General features: G+C 40.2%; 1 non-coding gene across 1 annotated transcript; it reads left to right on the top strand.

The window, feature by feature from the left end:
• The first annotated feature begins 3,827 nt into the window (after positions 1–3,827).
• On the top strand, positions 3,828–3,934 carry LOC128780037 (U6 spliceosomal RNA). Its single transcript, XR_008426037.1, has one exon. It is a non-coding gene; the product is annotated as a U6 spliceosomal RNA (small nuclear RNA).
• The last annotated feature ends 3,023 nt before the right edge of the window (positions 3,935–6,957 follow it).

Below are 6,957 nucleotides of genomic sequence, written 5' to 3'. Positions count from 1 at the left end.
TGACCTTTTCACTTTCCCGATAGTGCTGGCTTTTCCAGAATGTCTTATAGTAGGAACCATAGAGAATGTAGCCTTTTAAGATTGGGTTGTTTCATATAGTAATATATTGTTAAGCTTCCTGTATGTCCTTGTGTATCTTGAAACCTCATATCTTTTCTCCGGAGGTACCACAGTTTAGGAATCCATTAAACTTCTGAAAGACATCTTGGTTGATTTTAAGTTTTGGCAATTATGAATACACCTACTAGAAACATATATATGCAGGGTTTCAAAGTTCCATTTATTTTTATTTTTCAGGTACAATTTACATTTAGTATTGTGCAGGTGATTTTTGTAGATATGTGTTTTCAATTCATTTTGGTAAACACCAAGATGCAATATTGTTAGACAGTATAGTAAGAATATGTTTAGTTGTTTTATTTTTTAAAAAACACATTTTAGTGAGTTATAACTGACATACATGGAGCTGTACATAGCTAGTGTACAGAAACTGAATAGATTGGAGAGCCTTGTGGGGTCCAATAGCAGTGCTGTCAAGAAAACCTGCTGTGGCAATCTTGGTTAAAGCCTAGGTGCAATCTCCTTGCTCAAGGAGTTCACACAATGACACTCTCCCTCCTCCAGCTGCATCATCCACTTGCAAAATCACACCAAGCCCAAAGTAAGACCCAGGGTCTCAAATGTTCTCAGGCCACTGCAGCCAGGAAGAGTCCCCTTCTCTTCATCTCCTGCTTTGGAGGTGCTCCCTTGGATTTCTGCATTGTTAGCATTCCCCAGAGACTCATAGATCCCCTCCCACCATCATTACTTCTACAGGCATTTCATGCACAAAGTCTGAGAAAGTTTTCAAAAGCCAATGTGAGAAAGTGCAAGTTTCTCTGAATTGATCCACAGAGAGTGAACTGAAAGATTTTTCTGCTCAAGAAGGTGCAGTTTTTGATTCAATTCCTGATGCAGAAATAATGAATGAAGGAGCCTGTTATGAAGACATAGATGCAGAAGGCAGTGAACCAAAGGTAAAGGGAGCACTTCCCCAAGCCATTCAGGAGCTCCACTAAGCTCATGAAGCCGGTCTTTGGCCTAGAACTGAACAAAGTCAAGCCCAATATCCACCCCTATAACCTTGTCTCCAAATTGCACACCACCAAGTATGTGTGTCTGAGTGATGGCGGGGACTTTGCAAGAATGGGCTTCCGACGACTATCATGACCATGATCACCTTGAACAATAGCTATGCCACCAGAAAAGAGAATGGGAATTCCTGAACTTCAAGGCATGCATAGCGGGAGTTGGCACTTTTGATTGGAGATTATTTGAAGCTTGTAGCTCAAAGATTTGGTGCAGAAAAAAATAAAAAAGCTGCAGAAGCAGGAGGTGCCCAAAAGTGATTTTTCATACATTGAGTTCCTGTAAGGTCCAAGATTCCATGTAGAAACCACCAAGATGAATCATGCAGTTTGGGTCCAAGGTCAATGATACTATCCCTGCTGCCTTCTCATGCCCTTATGAAGATGCTTTGAAAGATGAGGGTTAAGGAACCTGAGTTGAAGGTTAACCTAGTGCAGGAACTCCTTCAGAGGCCAGAGAATATCCAGTGCCACGTGTAGCTGCTATTCTTTCCTTGAGTGAGGTCTGGGGCAAAGTCCTCACATTGTTATTGGAAAGGTCTGTTGACTGGTATTCCTGAAGTGCGCAAATACTCTATTGATTCATTTTTAGTGGTAATTTTTTTGATATATTTATTGATTATGCTATTACAGTTGTCCCACTTCCCCCCTTCACTCAACTCCATCCTGCCCACCCCCTCCTTCCCACATTCCCCCCCTATAGTTCATGTCCATGAGTCATACTTATAAGTTCTTTGGCTCCTACACCTACACTATTCTTACCCTCCCCCTGTCTGTTTTCTACCTATCATTTATGCTATTTATTCTCTGTACATTTCCCCCCTCCCAATCCCCTGTTCATAACCCTCCATGTGATCTCCATTTCTGTGGTTCTGTTTCTGTTCTAGTTGTTTGCTTAGTTTGCTTTTGTTTTGGTTTTAGGTGTGGTTGTTAATAACTGTGAGTTTGCTGTCATTTTTACTGTTCCTATTTTTGTTCTTCTTTTTCTTAGGTAACTCCCTTTAACATTTCATATAATAATGGCTTGGTGATGATGAACTCCTTTAACTTGACCTTATCTGAGAAGCACTTTATCTGCCCTTTCATTCTAAATGATAGCTTTGCTGGCTAGAGCAATCTTGGATGTAGGCCCTTGCCTTTCATGACTTGGAATACTTCTTTCCAGCCCCTTCTTGCCTGTAAGGTCTCTTTGGAGAAATCAGTTGACAGTCTTATGGGAACTCCTTTGTAGGTAACTGTGTTATTTTCTCTTGCTGCTTCTAAGATTCTCTCCTTCTGTTTCATCTTGGGTAATGTAATTATGATGTGCCTTGGTGTGTTCCTCCTTGGGTCAGCTTCTTTGGGACTCTCTGAGCTTCCTGGACTTCCTGGAAGTCTATTTCTTTTGCCAGACTGGGGAAGTTCTCCTTCATTATTTGTTCAAATAAGTTTTCAATTTTTCGTTCTTCCTCTTCTCCTTCTGGCACCCTTATGACTCGGATGTTGGAACATTTCAAGATGTCCTGGAGGTTCCTAAGCCTCTCCTCATTTTTCCGAATTCTTGTTTCTTCATTCTTTTCTGGTTGGATGTTTCTTTCTTCCTTCTGGTCCACACCATTGATTTGAGTCTCAGTTTCCTTCGCATCGCTATTGGTTCCCTGTACATTTTCCTTTGTTTCTCTTGGCATAGCCTTCATTTTTTCATGTACTTTTCGAACAAATTCAACCAATTCTGTGAGCGTCTTAATAACCAGTGTTTTGAACTTGTGCATCCGATAGATTGGCTATCTCTTCCTCGCTTAGTTGTATTTTTTCTGGAGCTTTGAAGTGTTCTGTCATTTGGGCCATTTTTTTTTTTCTCTTAGTGCGTCTGTTACTTAAAGGGGCGGAGCCATAGGTGTTCCCCGGGGCGGGGTAACGCTGGTAGCTGCGCTGTGAGTCTGTATGTGGGACTGGGGCCGAGAGGGAGCAATGGCGCCCCCTCCACTCTCCACCGTATCTCAGTCACTCCCTCTGCTACCCACAATCAAACCGGGCCCCTTTGGTTCTGGTTCCCGAGTGGGTGGGCTTGTGCACACTCTAAGCCCCTGTGGGTCTCTCCAATGACCTCTCCTGTGAGGCTGGGAGTTTCTCCTGCTGCCGCCCCAACCCCCACGGGTGTTTTCAATCAGATTTAAGGCTTTATTTTCCGGCGCTGGAGCCCTGGGTTATGTGGTCTGCTTCGCTCCCCGCTGTTCCTCTCGGTTTATCTGTGCGTGAGTGGGGGGCTGTGGGGTGCTACCCACTGCTCTGCCTGCCCCTTTCTCCGCCACTCTGAGTCCAGCCCTCTCGGTTTATCTGTGCGCGAATGTGTGGCCGCAGCGTCTGCTAGTGGTCAGACTGCCTGCCCCTTTTGTCACCAGTCTTGGTCCCGCCACGGCCACATGAGTCCCCTCCGCCCCAGTGCCCATCTCCGCCCCTCATACCGGACTGGATGTATGTTTCTTTTTTATCTACTTGGTGTCGGACTTCCTTGCCGTTCGATTTTCTGTCAGTTCTGGTTGTGTGAGGAAGCGCAGTGTGTCTATCTACGCCGCCATCTTGGTTCTCGACCTTTAGTGGTAATTTTCAAGTGGTGTTCTTTCAACAGAAACTTACATACAAAGACAAATACTGTATAGTAACACTTAAGTGTTAAATCTTTAAAACACAGACATGCACACAGACAGAAATGAATTCATAGTGCTCACTTTGGCAGGACATATACTAAAATTGGAATGATGCAGAGAAGATTAGCATGGCTCCTGTGCAAGGATCACACGAAAATTGGTGAAGTGTTCCATATTTTTATGAAAACCAAAGGCCTGCAAATAAGACTACTCTAACCAGCAAGGCTCTCAATTAAAATTGAAGGCCAAACGAGGAGTTTCCCAGACAAAAGAAATCTAAAAGAATACACCTCCCCCAAACCAGCTCTGCAAGAATGCGAAAAGGTCTACTTTAAGAAGAGCAAGAAAAACAGTGAGAGAGAAAGGAACAAAGGTACAAAGGGAGTAAAATGGAAATGAATAAGTGCCTATCAATGATAACCTTAAATGTAAATGCATTGAATGCTCCAATCAAAAGACATAGGGTAACTGAATGGATAAGAAAAGATGACCTACATATTTGCCCTCTACAAGAGATCCACCTCAGAACAAAAGACCTACACAGACTGAAAGTGAAGGGCTGGAAAAAAACATTCCATGCAAATGGACAGGAAAAAAAAAAAGGCCAGGGTAGCAATACTTATATCTGACAAAGTAGACTTTAAAACAAAGGCCATAAAAAGACACCCAGAAAGACACTTCATAATACTCAAAGGAAGAATCCATTAAGAAGACATTATAAACATTATAAACATATATGCACTCAACATAGGAGCACCCAAATATATAAGGAAAATTTTGGAGGACTTCAAGAAAGATATAGACAGCAACACACTCACACTAGGGGACTTTAACACCCCACTGTCAAAAATGGATAGATCTTCCAAACAAAATGTTAGCAAGGGTATTGTGGCATTAAACAATGCCCTAGATCAAATGGACTTAATTGATATATATAGAACCTTTCATCCCAAAGAAGCAAAATGCACATTCTTTTCAAATGCACATGGAACACTTTCAAAGACAAACCACATAATAACACATGTAACAGGCCTCAACAAATTCAAGAAAATTGAAATTATATCAAGCATCTTCTCAGACCACAAGGGCCTGAAACTAGAAACCAACCTCAAGGAAAAAATTCAAAAACATTCAAATTCATGGAGATTGAATAGCATGCTATTATTAAACAATGAATGGGTTAAGAATGAGATCAAGGAAGAAATCAAAAAGTTTCTGGAAACAAATGAAAATGAACTCACAACAGTCCACAACTTATGGGAGACAGCAAAGGCAGTCCTGAGAGGGAAATTCATAGCAATACAGGCCTACCTAAAAAAGATAGAAACATTTCAAATAAACAACAACAAAGAAAGCCCAGAGCAAGCAGAAGGAAGGAAATAACCAAGATCAGAGCAGAATGAAATGACATAGAGACTAAACGAACAATTTTAAGGATCAATAAATTCAGGATTTGGTTCTTTGAAAAGATAAACAAAATTGATAAGCCTTTAAGCAGATTCATCAAGAAAAAAAGAGAGAGGACCCAAAAAAACAAAATTAGAAGTGAAAGAGGAGAAATTACAACAGATACCACAGAAATGCAAAGGATTGTAAGAAATTACTACAAAGAACTGTATGCCAAGAAACTTGAAAACCTAGGTGAAATGGACAAATTTCTAGAAAATATAATCTTCTAAAACTGAATGAAGAAGAATCAGGAAGCCTGAATAGACCAATAACAGCAGACGAAACTGAAGCAGTAATCAAAATACTCCCAGCACAGCAAAGCCTTCTACCACATGATTTCACAGAATTTTACAAAACATTTAAGGAAGAACTAACCCCCATCCTTCACAGACTATTCAAAAAAATCCAAGAAGATGGAAGACTCCCAAACTTGTTTATGAAGCCAGCATCATCCTAATCCCAAAACCAGATAAAGACACAACGAAGAAAGAAAACTACAGGCCAATATCTCTGACAAACATAGACACTAAAATCCTCAACAAAATATTGGCAAACTACATCCAGCAATACATTAAAAAGATCAAACACCATGACCAAGTGGGATTCATCCCACGGATGCAAGGATGGTACAACATTCGCAAACCAATAAACATAATACATCACACAAACAACAGCAAAGACAAAAATCACGTGATCATATCAATAGATGCGGAAAAAGCACTTGATAAGGTACAGCACCAATTTATGATAAAAACACTCAGCAAAGTGGGAATAGAGGGAGCATTCCTCAACATAATAAAGGCCATATACAAGAGACCTACAGCCAACATCACACTCAATGGGCAAAACTAAAAGCTTTCCCACTAAGATCAGGAACAAGACAAGAGTGTCCGCATTCACCACTTCTATTCAACACAGTATTGGAAGTCCTAGCCACAGCAATCAGACAAGAAAGGGAAATAAAAGACATCCAAATTGGAAAGAAGAGAGTAAACCTGTCACTGTTTGCAGATGACATGATAGTGTACATGGAAAATCCTATAGACTCCACCAAAATAGTGCTCGACCTGTTAAGTGAATTTGGTAAAACAGTGAAATATAAAGTCAATATTCAGTAATCAAAGGCATTCTTGTACACCAACCATGAAATATCAGAAACAGAAATCAGGAAAAAAATCCCATTTGATATAGCAACAAGAAAAATAAAGTACCTAGGAATAAATGTAACCAAGGAGGTAAAAGACCTGTATGCAGGAAACTACACAACGTTGAAGAAAGAAATTAAAGAAGACACAAATAAATGAAAGTATATACTGTGTTCATGGATTGGAAGAATTAACATCATCAAAATGTCCATACTACCCAAAGCAATTTATACATTCAACACAATCCTTATTAAAATACCAATGACATATTTCACAGATACAGAACAAAGACTTCAAAAATTTATATGGAGCCATAAATGACCCCGAATAGCTGCAGCAATTTTGGGAAAGAACAACAAAATAAGGGGGATCAAACTTGATATCAGTAGGACCTGATATAAAACTGTATTACAAGGCCACCGTAATTTTGTCTGATACTGGCATAAGAACAGACACATAGATCAATGGAACAGAATAGAGAGCCCAGAAATATACCCAAGTCTCTATGGTCAGTTAAAATCTCACAAAGAGGGCAGAAGCATAAAATGGAATAAAAATAGCCTCTTCAACAAATGGTGTTGGGAGATCTGGACAGCTACATGCAAAACA

Source organism: Desmodus rotundus, chromosome X (genome assembly GCF_022682495.2).
Source record: "Desmodus rotundus isolate HL8 chromosome X, HLdesRot8A.1, whole genome shotgun sequence".
Classification (NCBI taxonomy): domain Eukaryota; kingdom Metazoa; phylum Chordata; class Mammalia; order Chiroptera; family Phyllostomidae; genus Desmodus; species Desmodus rotundus.
This window is presented reverse-complemented; position numbering and strand designations above follow the sequence as displayed.